General features: G+C 38.6%; 1 long non-coding RNA gene across 5 annotated transcripts in view; it reads right to left on the bottom strand.

Annotated features, from left to right (window-relative positions):
* Positions 1-14591, bottom strand: part of LOC129635112 (uncharacterized) — a 334700-nt gene extending 320109 nt beyond the window's left edge. For 2 of the 5 annotated variants that reach the window (XR_008706105.1, XR_008706108.1), the window contains exon 1: positions 14094-14588. This is a non-coding gene — a long non-coding RNA (uncharacterized LOC129635112). Of the gene's footprint in view, positions 1-13762; positions 13955-14093 lie in introns of those variants that run through there. The other 3 variants (XR_008706106.1, XR_008706109.1, XR_008706107.1) reach the window with 3 other exon arrangements.
* Between the last annotated feature and the right edge of the window lie 2894 nt (positions 14592-17485).

Raw genomic sequence — 17485 nt, 5'->3', positions numbered from 1 at the left:
TAATTACAGAGGTTGTGACAGAGCTATGGAAGGAGTCTAGTAATATAGAAATCTATTTAAAGTAAAAGTATACTGATATGCCATGTGCCTACTATACAGAAATTCTGAAAGTATAATAGTATATGTAGTAAAAAAGTCAAAATTCCTTCTTTTCCTCCTAAAGAATAACCATTTACTGAGGCTGGTATATTTTTTGAAGCACATATAACCACTGACTAACACTGGGCTCTCTATTTTAAAAAGGGACAACAGTCCACGTTTTTCTTTGCAAGTTCTACTTTCTACAGAGCCTCAAACTGTATGACAAACAGCTCAAATCTGACAATCTATGTAATGTCAATAATATATATTCTTGTGATTTTTGCAGCTTCAAAAAGAAACAGGTTTGATTTTATTTAAACCGAGAGTCAGCCATCTTTTTTTCCCTGTAAAGCGCCAGATGATATCTTCAACTTTGAGGGTCCGACAGTCTTTGCAGCAACTACTCTACTGTCATTGTAGCATGAAAGCAGCCAAAGGCAATATGTAAATGCATAGGAATGGATGTGTTCCAATAAAACTTTATTTACAAAAAACCAGTTGTGGGTCAACTTCACCTAAGGGTTCTGTCTGCTGAGCCTTATTTTAGATCACTTCTCAGTATCCAACACTAGTTCCTAGTCCTCTAAGCCAGACAGCATTTACATGAACTTTATATCCTTGTGCAAACTCCTGCAAACTAGAGATTTCACAGAGACTTTTAATTTCTAAAGGCACACAATTTGCAAATGATGAGTAAAACACTGTCACAGGGCAAATAAAAGGCATCTTGAATATAACTGGCCCCCGTGGATAGAATCCCAGTAGACTGTTACTTTATAAAGAGAAAATGGCACATCATTTATTCTTCATTAAATGAAAAGAACAAAAACTACTCAGAAAATATATTAAAAGCATGTGCAGATTAAGTGAAAAAAGAAATAGATGAGGTATGGCAGCAAAAAGAACTATGTCAGTGCATTTTATTGATCATTAACCTTTTGTTTTAGGAGGCATTTGAAAACAGCAGAGAAGTTTGTTATTGGTTTGGCATGAAACCTCTAATGATGCATGAGAATATATGCTCAAAAATGTCAGAGGTCACTACAATCACATATTGGCAGATAAAATGTTTTTGATGCTGTGTTATATAGAAGTAAAAGGGCAGCAAGCTGACTTTGATTGGAATGCTCGCTGGGGAAGTTTTGTGGTACTTCATAAAGTAAAGTAAAAACTGAATGTGGTACAATGCAACCCTGACCTTTTTTCTACACACCATCAAATAGCACTTGCTAAAATAACAATGCCATGGATGTATTTCTTATCAAGTGTTCATTAAAAATGTCAAGTAGCATCCAAAATTGTTATATTAATGGTGGTTCAACTATTTACCAGTGTAGATTTTTTTATCAAAAATTGGAAAACCAACTCACTGATAGAGACATAGGTGTCTATCTTAGACAAAGTTCTCCTCCAATTGCAAATGTCTAAAATATTTCCATGAGTGGTATTTTATCTAAGCTATTAAACATTACAATAAATTTGATTGAACCTACTTTTCTAGAACAAAAAAAAAAGGGGGTCTAAGGAAAACAGGGATCTGCAAAGTTTTCCATATTTTTTAAAGATCACCAAATAAACATTGAAATAAAAAATAAATCCTACCATCCTCAGAACATTATACCTATAGGACCTGATCTGGATTTCTTGAGCTGCTTTATTTGGAAACTAATTCAACACTCTCTTTTCAAATAAAATCAATTTACAAAGTTAAGCTCTAGAGGTGTATTAATTTGATAAAGATAGAAATGAACTTTAGACCAAAAATAGTAACTTAGTATTAGGGGAGGATGGATTTCCTGATTTTTATTGACAGTGACCTACAATCTATCTGAAGAGAAGACAACACTTATAACATATGGTATAAATGAGAATACCAAATACACAGTAAAAGAAAATTACCCTCCTGCATTCTCCTATAGAGACTTTTAAAAAATGAAATGCCCTGTGAGCTTTACTTTGACACCAAAAACAAAAACAAAATAAGACATCATCCTGTATTTCTAGTTTTCCCATATCCTCCCCTATTGAATTCATTAACACTATTATTGATCTTGTCCCCAGAATCTCACAGGCATTTCATTTCCATTCCTCTTTATCACCCTTTCCAGTTTTTACTCCGGTCTGCACAACCGAAAGTCTTATTGTTACAATCACACTGACGTCCCAACTGGCCTCCCCAGTTTAAACCATTTAACACACATTGGCCAATTTGATTCTTCTAAAACTATCTAGATCATATCACTCTTATGCTTAAATATTAGATTGTTTTCCATTTTACTGAATATAAAATCCAACTTTATCATGACAAGTCTACAAGATGTTTGCATATTTTCTCTTGTTCAAACTCTATTCTTGCCTCAAAGTCTTTAAATGCTTTCTCTGTTTGGAAATGTGAAGTAAAATTCATATTGTTTGGCAAGACAAGAAAAAATTATATGTAAAATTTCTTCTGTGCCCTTTCCCCCTGGCTGTGCACTGTGTATCTGAGTCACACATGGACTGAACCTCCTCCACTGGAAGAAACACCTGCTCAACCATAAAGACCAATATTCTCTAGCATCAACAAGAACCAACCAGACAACTCTTCAAAAAACTAACATTCCTTCTTGGTCTTGTAAGGAGTCACATGACCCACCAGAAGGACACTTAGATCAGGATTACACAAACTGTCAATAATATGTCATTTGACATAGTCTCCTCTGCCTCAAAAAACTTATATAACTGTGTCTTGATTTCTAATTGGTAAAACAGAGTGCCTGCCTGCTCAGTCGCTTCAGTCACGTCTGACTCTTTGTGATCCTATGGACTGTCGCCCACCGGGCTCCTCTGTCCACGGGGATTCTCCAGCCAAGAATAATAGAGTTGCCATGCCCCTCTTCTAGGGGATCTTCCCAGCCCAGGGATTGACCCCATGTCTCCCTCATTGCAGGCAGATTCTTTATCACTCAGCCACCGGGGAAGCCCAGTATTCACGAGCTTTCTGAGATGCTGTTCCTGGGTTATAATCATCAAATTTGGCTCAAACAAAATTTTCTATCTCTCTGCCACAAATGATTAATTTCTCAATGACAACAGATTATCAGGCATTAAGAAATGAATGAGATACACACAAAGGATGGAAGTTCTGCAGATCCAAGGATAAAATAATGGCAATATAAGAAAAGCATGCACACACAGAACCAGATATTTTATAATTAAAGCCTCAAGTCTTAATTAGGCATTTTTTGAAAATGTCATAATTACAATCAGCTATTAAATGTAGACAGACAAGGGAGGGAAAATATTATAATAGCAAAAATTCAAAAACTCTTTTATGCTGAAAAAACATAAGAAAGCTTAAAATCAGAATGATTTTGTTTATGTAACTGATTTTATGTCCCCAGATTCAACAGGAGCCTGATTAAAAACATTCCTCTATCAAAATGCCATCTCAGTAAATTAGTAGCTAGCACTCCTAGCTACACCAGACTATGCACTTTGCTTTACTTGGGTTCCACATTAATTCTTACAAGGACCTGACTGAGGTGCTATGACCATTGTCGTCATTTTGCAGATTAGGGAATCTTGAGTCTCTTATCTCAACAGGCTATAGAAATAATACTTCAGCAAATCATTGGCGAGGCTTATAGAAATGAAGACACTGCAGATTTCACTGCTGTGTCTAACCATTTATGAATCTTAGTTTAAATTCCATCTCTTGCTAGAGACTGGAAACACTGTGGAATCCCTAGTTAACTAAGGGAAAGGACATTTCATGTCTTTCCCTGTAATTCACACAGAAATGTCAGTTATTAGAGACTGGCATCAGAAGCAACAGGACTGAGAAGATGAAATCAGACTAAAGGATGGGAGAGAAGATTCCAGAACTCTTATTAATTCATTTAATTATTTTATTTATTGATTCTCTACCAGTTATCAAGAAGAGTGCCTACCTCTGAGTTACAAAGATGAACAAAATGTATTCCCTGCCCTAGACTCAGTGACTGTCATTTGAGCAGAGACAAGTAAACCAATGATAAAAATACACTAGATAACTTCTATAATAGATGGTGTTTACGGAAAACTTTAAGAGTTAAATATACCTAGCTTCTGAGTAAAGGAAACAGTGCAAAACCAGTTGGCATCAAATGCTCTCTTATAAGAAAGTAGGGAAACGTTGAAAACACAACTCATGAAATAATTATACACATCTTAGTATATATTAATAGATATATAATCAAAAAACAGTTTCCAGAAGGAAATAGAAAAATTGCTGTGAAACAAGAAAATCTACTTTATTACTGTTTGACTATTTACTTACTTATCCTAGTCACCAAATTCATACCATATTGCTATTTATTTTAGACATAAAGCTGTCAGATTAATGCATGCTTTCATGCAAAACTTTATCCTTGATTGTCTGAATTTAATTCCTAAGTGCCACTGCCTGACAGATGGTTTCAACTTTTCTATTCTCACAACAGACAAGTTTACCCTTCTCAGGAAAACAATCTAAATTTGATTTCCAATAATTCTTAAGGATAAATTAGTGACTACATATCTATAAAATGTCCAGTATATCTAAGCAAAATACTTAACAGTCAATTGTCTTATAAACCAAGCAATATTTTTGTACTGACAAGTCAAATTTAAAGCATCTTTTCAAATCAACATTGCTGGGAATATAGACACATTATTGTAAACACAAATACTTGACAAAAGCATTTCTATTCCTGAAAGGTTTATTTATAAGACTTTAAAAATTTATTTTCTTTCTTACACTTGATTCAAATATATTTCTCTTTGTTGGTATTTGTATAACACTGATTATTATATACTCCCATGCTTAAAAATTATTTTTAAATTTCAATATAATTTCTATGTTCAGTTTGCAACATTCTCTTCTCTTTTTCATGCTTGTTTTATGTCATACCAGATTTTTAGAGATCAAAGTTTAAAAAGTTAAGGAATATAAAGAATATAAATATTCCATAATGAATGCATGATTTATATGCACCATACATATTAATTATATCAAATTATATACATATATATATTTAGGAAAAGAAAAATGAAACAGTACGATATATACAACACCAAGATTTTGCAAAACAAAGATTTCCCTCAGGCCCCAGCTAGTAACCTTAACATGATTTCAGGGCCTCCAAGCCAAGCAAGCATTTCAGAAATTCCTTTGACCTCTTCTGATTAATCACCCAATCTCTCCATAAGGAACTCCTCCTTTCACACCCCTGCTCCTTTGTCTAATATGCAAATTTATCCTGTGCTTTACTGTATTGTTCAAATTATGAGCCCATTCTTTTCCTGTTTTACTTGGCTCCAAGAACGATGATTTAAGATTCAGTTCAGTTCAATTGCTTAGCTGTGTCTGACTCTTTGCGACCCCATGGACTGCAACACACCAGACCTCTCTGTCCATCATCAACTCCCAGAGTTTACTCAAACTCATGTCCATTGAGTTGGTGATGCCATCCAACCATCTCATCCTCTGTCATCCCCTTCTCCTCCTGCCTTCAATCTTTCCCAGCATCAGAGTCTTTTCAAATGAGTCAGTTCTTCGCATCAGGTGGCCAAAGTATTGGAGTTTCAGCTTCAGTATCAGTCCTTCCAATGAACACTCAGGGACTGACCTTTAGGATGGACTAGTTGGATCTCCCTGCAGTCCAAGGGACTCTCAAGAGTCTTCTCCAACACCACAGTTCAAAATCAGTGATTCTTTAGCACTCAGCTTTCTTTATAGTTCAACTTTCACATCCATACATGACTACTGGAAAAACCACAGCCTTGACTAGATGGACATGACTAGCCTTGACTTTGTTGGCAAAGAAATGTCTCTGCTTTTTAATATGCCATCTAGGTTGGTGACAGATTTTCTCCTAAGGAGCAAGCATCTTTTAATTTCATGGCTTTAGTCACCATCTGCAGTGATTTTGGAGCCCCCCAAAATAAAGTCTGACACTGTTTCCCCATTCATTTCCCATGAAGTGATGGGACCAGATGCCATGGTTTTAGTTTTCTGAATGTTGAGCTTTAAGCCAACTTTTTCACTCTCCTCTTTCACTTTCATCGAAAGGCTCTTTAGTTCCTCTTCACTTCCTGCCATAAGGGTGGTGTCATCTGCATATCTGTGGTTATTGACATTTCTCCCAGCAATCTTGATTCCAGCTTGTGCTTCTTCCAGTCCAGCATTTCTCATGATGTACTCTGCATATAAGTTAAATAAGCATGGTGACAATATACAGCCTTGACGTACTCCTTTTCCTATTTGGAACCAGTCTGTTGTTCCATGTCCAGTTCTAACTGTTGCTTCCTGACCTGCACACAGATTGCTCAAGAGGTAGATCAGGTGGTCTGGTATTCCCATCTCTTTCAGAATTTCCCACAGTTTATTGTGATCCACACAGTCAAAGGCTTTGGCACAGTCAATAAAGCACAAACAGATGTTTTTCTGGAACTCCCTTGCTTTTTCGATGATCCAGTGGATATTGGTAATTTGATCTCTGGTTCTGCCTTTTCTAAAATCAGCTTGAACATCTGGAAGTTCACAGTTCACGTATTTCTGAAGCCTGGCTTGGAGAATTTTGAGCATTACTTTACTAGCGTGTGAGATGGGTGCAATTGTGTGGTAGTTTGAGCAGTCTTTGGCATTGCTTTTCTTTGGGATTGGAATGAAAACTGACCATTTCCAGTCCTGTGGCCACTGCTGAGTTTTCCAAATTTCCTGGTATATTGATTTAAGATTAGTAAAGGAAAACTTTTCACTCATAACCAGAAGCTTTTCTGTGTGAATCAAGAAAATCTTCATTTGAAATCCACCTTGCTGGCTCTAAGGACTGGGGAAAACAAAGTATTTTCTCTCTTGCTTGGATTAGCATTATTTCATTCGCTGCCATGGCTATGAGCCCATAAAGGAAAATATACTCAGACCACCCCTGAGAAGACAATGCTGTGATAACTAAATCTGAAATGTAAATCTGAGATGAAGCCTGAAGACAATAGAGTCCACATTTTAAGAGTGTGGAGCTCAACCTCTATGTGATACTTACAAACTATACTTCAATTAAAAAAAAAAAAAACTAAATAATAAAAATCAACATGAGGAAAAACAAATTTTAGGAGTCAAACCCATCATTCATGCTAAACAAATGTAAGAAATTTATGAGTGAGGAAACATTTTCTTAAAATATTGAATTTTATTGAAGTATAATTCTCTTACAGGGTAAGTACATAATGATTCAATATTTATATAGAATATACTCCATACAAAGTTATTATAAGAATTTTGAGGAAGGTTTTGTTTGTTACAGTTACAAATACTCATTCCCTTGAATTGGAAAGATAATGTTTCTTCCTCTTTGTCTCAGTTTTAGAGAGAGGCTTCAAGGAGTTCACTTTATGTGTCATCTGTATTTTGAGAACATATTGGATTGATGTGTTTGTGACTGAGCAGGACCCTATGGGGCCTTTCCAGGACAGACTCCTGCTGCTGTGTCCTCTGCCTGCCTCTTATTTGTAGAAGAGTTGTAGTCTCTTGGGCCTCTTCTGATGGCAACCCACTCCAGTGTTGTTGCCTGGAGAATCCCAGGGACAGGGGAGCCTGGTGGGCTGCCGTCTATGGGGTCGCAGAGTTTGACACGACTGATGTGACTTAGCAGCAGCAGCAGGCCTCTTCTGAGTCACAGAAGTCTGGCTGAAGAATTAATGACTGAAAGGATGTGAACATGAAGTGACAAAGATATCTGTCAGCAGCTTCCCTGATGGTCCTGCCAATGAATCGCCTGCCACTGCAGAGGTCACAGTGATTTCTTGCTGGTCCAGGAAGATCTCACATGCTGCGGGGCAACTAAGCCCATGTAGCACAACACTGAGCCAGCCATTCAGTCGTGTCCGACTCCTTTCCCTTCTCCAGTGGATCTTCCCAAGCCAGGAATCAAACTAGGGTCTTCTACATTGCAGGCAGATTCTTTACCAACTGAGCTATCAGGAAAGCCCCAAAACTTATACTACTATGTATCAATTATATCTCAAAAAATCCAGAAAATAACAAAAATAACAAGGTGATAAGTCAAAAATAAGATGCTTTATAGTTATATCCCATGAGCCTTGCTTGTTTGTTTTTTGATATAAAAGAGTTATACTACTTTTTAAATATGATGCTGCTGCTGCTAAGTCGCTTCAGTCGTGTCCGACTCTGTGCAACCCCATAGACGGCAGCCTATCAGGCTCCCCCATCCCTGGGATCCTCCAGGCAAGAACACTGGAGTGGGTTGCCATTTCCTTCTCCAGTGAATGGAAGTGAAAAGTGAAAGTGAAGTCACTCAGTCCTGTCCGACTCTTCGTGACCCCATGGACTGCAGCCCACCAGGCTCCTCTGCCCACAGGATTTTCCAGGCAAGAGTACTGGAGTGGGGTGCCATTGCCTTCCCCGTTTTTAAATATATATCTAAGTAAATCTGGTCCCATCACTTCATGGAAAATAGATGGGGAAACAGTGGAAACAGTGTCAGACTTTATTTTTCTGGGCTCCAACATCACTGCAGATGGTGACTGCAGCCATGAAATTAAGAGACGCTTACTCCTTGGAATAGCTCCTTTAGGCCCTCCTGCTCCAGTGCAGCCACCACTCCTTGGACATGGGGTTGCTCGTCTCGGCTGCTCCAAGAAAATTAGACATACCAAGGGAACATTTCATGCAAAGATGGGCTCGATAAAGGTCAGAAATGGTATAGACCTAAGAGAAGTAGTAGATATTAAGAAGAGGTGGCGACAATACACAGAAGAACTGAACAAAAAAGATCTTCACGACCCAGATAATCATGATGGTGTGATCACTCACCTAGAGCCAGACATCCTAAAATGCAAAGTCAAGTGGGCCTTAGAAAGTAGTGGAGTTCAAGTGGCCTTAGAACAAAGCTAGTGGAGGTGATGGAATTCCAGTTGAGCTATTTCAAATCCTGAAAGATGATGCTGTGAAAGTGCTGCTCTCAATATGCCAGCAAATTTGGAAAACTCAGCAGTGGCCACGAGACTGGAAATGGTCAGTTTTCATTCCAATCCCAAAGAAAGGCAATGCCACAGAATGCTCAAACTACCGCACAATTGCACTCATCTCACACATTAGTAAAATAATACTCAAAATTCTCCAAGCCAGGCTTCAGAAATAAGTGAACCGGGAACTTCCAGATGGTTTTCAAAAAGGCAGAGGAACCAGAGATCAAATTGCCAACATCCGCTGGATCATGGAAAAAGCAAGAGAGTTCCAGAAAAACATCTATTTCTGCTTTTTTGACTATGCCAAAGCCTTTGACTGTGTGGATCACAACAAACTGTGGAAAATTCTGAAAGAGATGGGAATACCAGACCACCTGACCTGCCTCTTGAGAAACCTGTATGCAGGTCAGGAAGCAACAGTTAGAACTGGACATGAAACAACAGACTGGTTCCAAATAGGAAAAGGAGTACGTCAAGGCTGTATAGTGTCACCAAGCTTATTTAACTTATATGCAGAGTACATCATGAGAAACACTGGGCTGGAAGAAACACAAGCTGGAATCAAGATTGCCGGGAAAAATATCAATAACCTCAGATATGCAGATGACACCACCCTTATGGCAGAAAGTGAGGAGGAACTGAAAAGCCTCTTGATGAAAGTGAAAGAGGAGAGTGAAAAAGTTGGCTTAAAGCTCTACATTCAGAAAATGAAGATCATGGCATCTGGTCCCATCACTTCATGGGAAATAGATGGGGAAACAGTGGAAGCTGTCAGACTTTATTTTTTTGGGCTCCAAAATCACTGCAGATGGTGACTGCAGCCATGAAATTAAAAGACTCTTACTCCTTGGAAGGAAAGTTATGACCAACCTAGATAGCATATTCAAAGCAGAGACATTACTTTGCCAACAAAGGTCCATCTAGTCAAGGCTATGGTTTTTCCTGGGGTCATGTATGGATGTGAGAGTTGGCCTCTGAAGAAAGCTGAGCGCTGAAGAATTGATGCTTTTGAACTGTGGTGTTGGAGAAGACTCTTGAGAGTCCCTTGGACTGCAAGGAGATCCAATCAGTCCATTCTGAAGGAGATCAGCCCTGGGATTTCTTTGGAAGGAATGATGCTAAAGCTGAAACTCCAGTACTTTGGCCACCTCATGCAAAGAGTTGACTCATTGGAAAAGACTCTGATGCTGGGAGGGTTTGGGGGCAGGAGGAGAAGGGGACAACAGAGGATGAGATGGCTGGATGGCATCACTGACTCGATGCACATAAGTTTGAGTGAACTCCGGGAGTTGGTGATGGACAGGGAGGCCCAGTGTGCTGCAATTCATGGGGTCGCAAAGAGTCAGACATGACTGAGTGACTGAACTGAACTACTCCTTGGAAGGAAAGTTATGACCAAACTAGATGGCATATTTAAAAGCAGAGATATTACTTTGCCAACAAAGGTCCGTCTAGTCAAGGCTATGGTTTTTCCAGTGGTCATGTATGGATGTGAGAGTTGGACTGTGAAAAAAGCTGAGCACCAAAGAATTGATGCTTTTGAACTGTGGTGTTGGAGAAGACTCTTGAGAGTCCCTTGGACTGCAAGGAGATCCAACCAGTCCATCCTAAAGGAGACCAGTCCTGGGTGTTCTTTGGAAGGACTGATGTTGAATCTGAAACTCCAACACTTTGGCCACCTCATGCAAAGAGTTGACTCATTGGAAAAGACTCTGATGCTGGGAGGGATTGGGATCAGGAGGAGAAGGGGACGACAGAGGATGAGATGGCTGGATGGCATCACCGACTCGATGCACATAAGTTTGAGTAACCTCCGGGAGTCGGTGATGGACAGGGAGGCCTGGCGTGCTGTAGTTCATGGGGTTGCAAAGGGTTGGACAGGACTGAGCGACTGAACTGAAGTAATCATGAAGCATGGAATGCATTATTTTAATTAAGGTGAATATTTTAACAAAATTATCATGGGTAAGGCTAAATACACCTTATATTACAACTCCTAATCTCAATACTGCCACTTTCTTCCAGAGATAACTAATATTTTTGATTTAATATGTTTCTTTCAGATCTATGTTATAATAATGAAAGTATACCCATTGAAAATATCACTTTCAATTGAAATGATTGAAAATATCATTTTCACATGATTAGAATCATTCATTTTTTCATCTTTATATTTTCCTGTAACTCCCAAAACTTGGACTGGGGGAGGCAGTTAGGAAAACTTGACTGCTGGTTGACCCACAAGCCAGACCCAGGCAGCTGGAGGCTTCCATCTCACATACCTTGTCTTGGTATGTGTGTTCAATTTGCCTTCCCTGTTTCTAGAAGCTGCTCCAGGGATACAGCCTCAAAAGAGTGACAAATGCACTTAGGTGCTCTATATAAACATTTAACCTCTGTCTGGTGGGCAAGGAGATTGTCTCTTCTTGCAACCATCAAGATAAGCCTTCTTCTATGCTCTCCTGCTTATTATTATTACAAACCTGCCACCTAGGAATCTGGATGATACGCCTTTTCCTTTGGTCTCTCACACCCTCCACCTATTTCAGATTAAACCCAGGAAGCTCCTGAGGAGGTTATGAAGCAGCAATCGGTCTTGCATATTTGTTACTTGCAGATTCCTTTTTAAGTACTCCATGCTAATCCTCAGCATCTATTTATCATATCATATTTAATACTTTTCCTTCTTGTGGACTTCTAAATTGTTCTTTTTTTTTTCACCGACAATGAATATCCTTCTTATACTATTAAGAAAGCATTTTGATGTAAATCTCACAGTTTATAAATTCTTAAGGCTAAAAGATAAATACTTTAATTAGATTCATTCTTTCATAGATCTTAATCATTATGTCTGATTTTACTTTATACATTATTTGTCTTATTATGAAATGTTTTTGCCTTGTCTCAGATATTCTTTACTCATTTGTATTTTAGAACATTGGGTACCAAACCTGATGGTTCATTTTAATCGGCTCATTAGACAAAAATCTGTAGATTCCTTCCCTTATCCTGAGAGACTCTGATTCAATACACTTGGGGAGGAGCTCAATCCTGGTATTTTGGTTTCAAAGACCATAATAGAGAAAGAAGACCTAAAGACACACTCCTCCTTCTGTAAACATTTTCTTAAAGAAAATTCTCAGGGTAAGTTATTTTCATGCATATGCTCTGCTCTGCCGTGGCAGCAGTATCTAGATAGTAACCTCTGATGTCCTGATACAGAAAACTGGGACTTGCTGGTATTTCTAACCACTGATATCATCTATACATCACAAATAGCTCTGCACACGGCCTAGGTTTGGCCTGGGAAACACAGGATTTTCAAGGAAGAGCCAAGAAAAAAATCCATAGTATATGCTGGTAGGAAGGCACTCAAAGATTTTCTGTCTCAACGTTAGTGGCTGGAAAGCTTCCTGTTTTTTTTTTGTTTTTTTTTTCTCCTGCTGTTGGAAAAGGGATCTTAGGTTTGTTCAAGTAAAAGAAAAATATCCAGATCCATATGTTTAGTTAAGGTACCACTCTCCTAGACAGCATATTAAAAAGCAGAGACATTACTTTGCCAACAAAGATCTGTCTAGTCAAAGCTATGGTTTTTCCAGTAGTCATGTATGGAGGTGAGTGTTGATCTATAAAGAAAGCCGAGTGCCAAAATATTGATGGTTTTGAACTGTGGTGTTGGAGAAGACTCTTGACAGTCCCTTGGACTGCAAGGAGCTCTAACCAATCATCCTAAAGGATTTCGGTCCTTAATATTCATTGGAAGGACTGATACTGAAGCTGAAACTCCATTATTTTGGCCACCTGATGTGGGAAAGATTGAAGGTGGGAGAAGAAGGGGACGACAGAAGATGAGATGGTTGGATGGCATCACCAACTCAATGGACGTGAGTTTGAATAAACTCTGGGAGTTGGTGATGGACAGGGAAGCCTGGAGTGCTGCAGTCCATGGGGTCACAAAGAGTCGGACACAACTGAGCGACTTAACTGAACTCCTTAAAATCAGGATGTCATGATTAAACTGGAGAAGGAAATGGCAACCCAGTCCAGTGTTCTTGTCTGGAGAATCCCAGAGACGGGGGAGCCTGGTGGGCTGTCATCTATGGGGTTGCACAGAGTCGGACACAACTGAAGTGACTTAGCAGCAGCATGATTAAACTCTGTTTTCATGTTAGAGAATTACTCAAATTCTCGAGAAAAATCTCATAAATAAGAATAAGCCTGAAGATATTCCAGGTGGCTCATACATGTTTTATTCACAAAAACTTGAAGGTATCTAAGAGTCAAGTTTTACCTTTATTGATATAGAAAGGTTTTAAAACTAAAACACTCAGATGGGAATATGCTATTAGAGAAGAGGGAGAAGAGAGTTAATTTTTGGTGCTTTTTTTCCCTTAAGAATACCATTTTGTTTCAAGGAAAAAAATAATTGAAATAAAACAGTTAGGGATGCACGGCCCTAAAATTATTTACATATGACCACTTTGGGAAAGTGTTCTGAATCAGTCAAGAACGAAGGCTACTTTTCCTTTTTGATCTCCCTTTTAAACCCAAGAAAAAGCTGTTGGTATTTCCTTTCAATATGGTGCTTTGTGTGTCAATTTTCACCCTGAGAAACAAGCAAGTGTACACATGGGGTCAATGAAAATGATAAACAAAACGAAACTTCAAGTATTAAGAGATTAGCACTCACCTTCTCCTTTCTGTAATATTTAAGATGGGAGAAGAGCAGAACTGGTTCTAAGTTCAGAAAGCCGAGAGGGCTTCCTTTCTCAGGCAGAGCTGTACCCACATTCTCCGTATTTTTTCCTTTATTTATCACACACCAGAGGCAGGCACATCCTACCTTCTTCTCACAGGTGAGGAAAGGGATTTCGATTGCTCAAGCACTGAGCTTGAAGCCCCAGGCAAGTGAGAGACAGGCTCGGGCATTACAGGCTCTCTGATTTGAAAGCATATTATTGTAATAATTTCCTAAACCCTCCTACACCAACCCTTCTAAAACATGATTTAAGTGTACCTACCAAGACTGGATGCTCAGCTCACAGGTCTGCACCACTTCTTTTCCACCACTGTGTTGCTCAGATCTGGAAATTCTTTCCCCCCACCGCCCCCGAGGAAGCACCTTCGGCTTTGCCTACGGCCTTTCAGCCTCCTTGCTTCTCTCCTGGGCAGCTGGAGCTCATCTGCCTTTGAAAACACCTGTAGCCACTTAGCTGCCTTTTCAATGGGGCTCACTGCAGAATGATCTCCACAGAAGTTAGCAAGCCTCTGAATAGAAGTATGGGTATGTGTCATTTTAAAGAAAATTCTCTTTGAAGGTAGTGAACAACCTTTCAGTGAAAGGTACATGTCCCTGAAAATAAGTGAAATGTTTTCAATTAGTATACAGTTCAGTTCAGTCACTCAGTCGTGTCTGAATCTTTGCAGCCCCATGGACTGCAACACGCCAGGGCTCCCTGTCCATTGCCAACTCCCGGAGTTTACTCAAACTCATGTCCATTGAGTCGATGATGCCATCCAGCCATCTCATCCTCTGTCATCCCCTTTTCCTCCTGCCTTCAATCTTTCCCTGCATCAGGGTCTTTTCAAATGAGTCAGTTCTTTGCATCCGGTGGCCAAAGTATTGGAGTTTCAGCCTCAGCATCAGTCCTTCCAATGAATATTCAGGACTTATTTCCTTTAGGATGGACTGGTTGAATCTCCTAAATGGAAAACCACTTCAGTATTCTTGCCTTGAGAACCCCATGAACAGTATGAAAAGGCAGTTAGTATTACCCTAGAAAATATTCCTAGGACTTACTCTCCCCTGTGCCTTTTCTTTAGACTCAAACCTTGGCCTAGATCTTTGTTTTCTCTTTTATCTCTCTCTTCACGATCATTTCAGTACTATACCAATGAATCTGCAGAGCTATGGCAACTAGATTTCCCCCCCTCCAATTCTGCATTCCTTAGCATCTCCTCTCATAGGAGAGGGGAGACCCAAGGAGAGAATGGCTTTCTTTCCTACCGAAAGGGTCTAGTCAGGTGTTGCAAATTAAGATAAATGAGCTTAATTTCTAAAGTAAGAAAGCTTTTCTTCATGTGGTATCCCCCCAAAAATATCCCTTGACACCTGCAGTCTTAGCAGAACTTAGCCTGTCACTCATGGGCTGTGGTCCTGGCAGATGAACGTAAACTGCTCTAAGACACCAAACTAAGAGCTGTCCTCAAAATGGGGCTCTCAGACAGTCTTCCCATGATTTCCTTTTACTCAATGCATTCCTCTATGCCAAAGCTCTGCAAAAATTCTCAGCTCCTCTTGCTCTTCAGACTAACATCCGGAACCTTCTCTGTAGCCAAACAAGCTGTAGTAGGCCAAAGACACGGGTTTCAACTTAATTACATGAGGAACAAGTATGGGGTCATAAACAGGCCTGACTGACTGAAGGCAGGAGCAGTGACATTTTAGTCTGAGATCTAACATCTTTCTGAATAACATCCTCTGAATAGTATTCCTGCACTTACCTGCGAGAACATTCGGAGCTACCTGCCACTTGGATCCTGTTCTCAGAGACTAAGGATTGCCACTAACAGAGACTGAGTGCCTGACATGTACCCAGTATTTTGCTATAAGCCCTATAAATATTACTTTAGTTCTCACAAATACTTAAGCATGTATTCTACAATATCTTTCTCATCCTCAAATTACTCTTTAGTCCTTTTCTTTGCTTTATAACTTGCATGGAACCTCCATAAAAGGAGACATCTTGTCCCAAGACCAGTATCTGAAAGTATGGATGAAATAATGAACTCCCATTGGAGGTTTAATATTGTTTGTGTATTTTGCAAGTAACTTGGAAGAATAATTCAGCATTTAAAACCCAATCACATAATAGTATTATTATTAGACTCTATTATTGAGTACCCATTAACCAAACATGATGAAAGTTTACTGTGATTGGATCATGTCCTCTTATCATGACTATTCTCCAAGGCAGGTCCTTCTTTTCATTGTTGTCTTTTTAGAGATAAGCATCATATCTCAGAAAGTTTAACCTGCCTGCACAAGGTCACACACTTCTTTAGAGACATGCCAAGGTTCCAACACAGACCTACTATGGAGAACAGATGTTCTTAACCACTATGTCACACTTCCTTCTTTCCAATTTGGTCAACTTTCCCAACAGAGATGATCTATTGCTTTTATTTCAAATACATTTTAAAATGCATTTTAGTCTCCTAATTGGCATATCTTAATGTCTCCAGGGGCAGTATGGGAGGAAAAAAAGTAAGTAAGATATGCAAGGGTGAGACAAAACGGTTCACTCAACTGTTAGGTGCTGAACATCTGAATAGGAGCTGCACACAATGACGAGTGTACTTATTGTGCCACAGTTTATGATCCCAAGGAGCATTTCCAAATGTGAATCCGAAACTTACTCTTGCAAGGGCAGCCATTCCTGTCTGAAGGCTTTGGAAAAGTCAAAACACCAATCACACTGAATGGATCCTTCATTTCATCAATAGCCAGTCTCCACCAACACTTCACATTAGCATGGGCATTTACATTAGTCTGTCCCATTCGACTGTCTGACGGATGGTAAAATAATTCTACTAATTTGCTATTCTTATCACTTGTCTCTGTTTTTTTTTTTTTCTGAGTTTTCTCAGGTAACATCCAATTATACAGGATTTAATTCTTTTCCTTCCCCATGGTATTACTGATCAAGGTAGAATCATCAGCCTGCAAGATAATTTCGGCAGGCAAAGTAAGATTCAAGAATAAGAATGAATGCTGACAATCAATAGAAACAACCCTTTCTTACAAATTTAATTCTGTATTATTCTGGTGCAAGTTCAAGAGGTAATTATCACCTATATGTAAACCAAGACATTAAATCAGGACAGGGTTCAAATAAAAACAACAGCAGAAAACCTAACCATTCAAAAGAATTATAGTCCTATCTGTTTACATATTTTCTTTCAAAAGAACGGTACAATTTACTAATTGCTAAATTTGTAATTGCTATTCTGGTGATTTTACCTCCAATATTTACTGAAGTGTATCCAAATGATAATGAATATCAGTGCAATTTTCATTTTTAAAAAGGGTAAAATACTTTGGAAAAAAATGAAACCAGTTAAGATTAATTTTAAATTTAAAAAGAGATGTCATTATAAGAATATGAAACAGCAGGGGTGATTTTAATTAGGAAATAAAACTTGTAAAACTCTAATCATTTTTCTTTATTTAATTGAACTATACTCCTAGGTTTTCATTGAAAATGGTAATACTACTGAAAATCAACACAAACCATTTTCATTTTAAAAATGTCTGAAAAAAATTAAACATACAGCTTGAAAAATATTTTTAAAACAGACAAATATTTTCATAAATTTTACTAAAAGAATTTTGATACTTGGTCAATTTTAG

Source organism: Bubalus kerabau, chromosome 20 (genome assembly GCF_029407905.1).
Source record: "Bubalus kerabau isolate K-KA32 ecotype Philippines breed swamp buffalo chromosome 20, PCC_UOA_SB_1v2, whole genome shotgun sequence".
Lineage (NCBI taxonomy): Eukaryota > Metazoa > Chordata > Mammalia > Artiodactyla > Bovidae > Bubalus > Bubalus kerabau.
The sequence above is the reverse complement of the archived record's forward strand: the minus strand, read 5'-3'. Positions and strand labels throughout refer to the sequence as shown.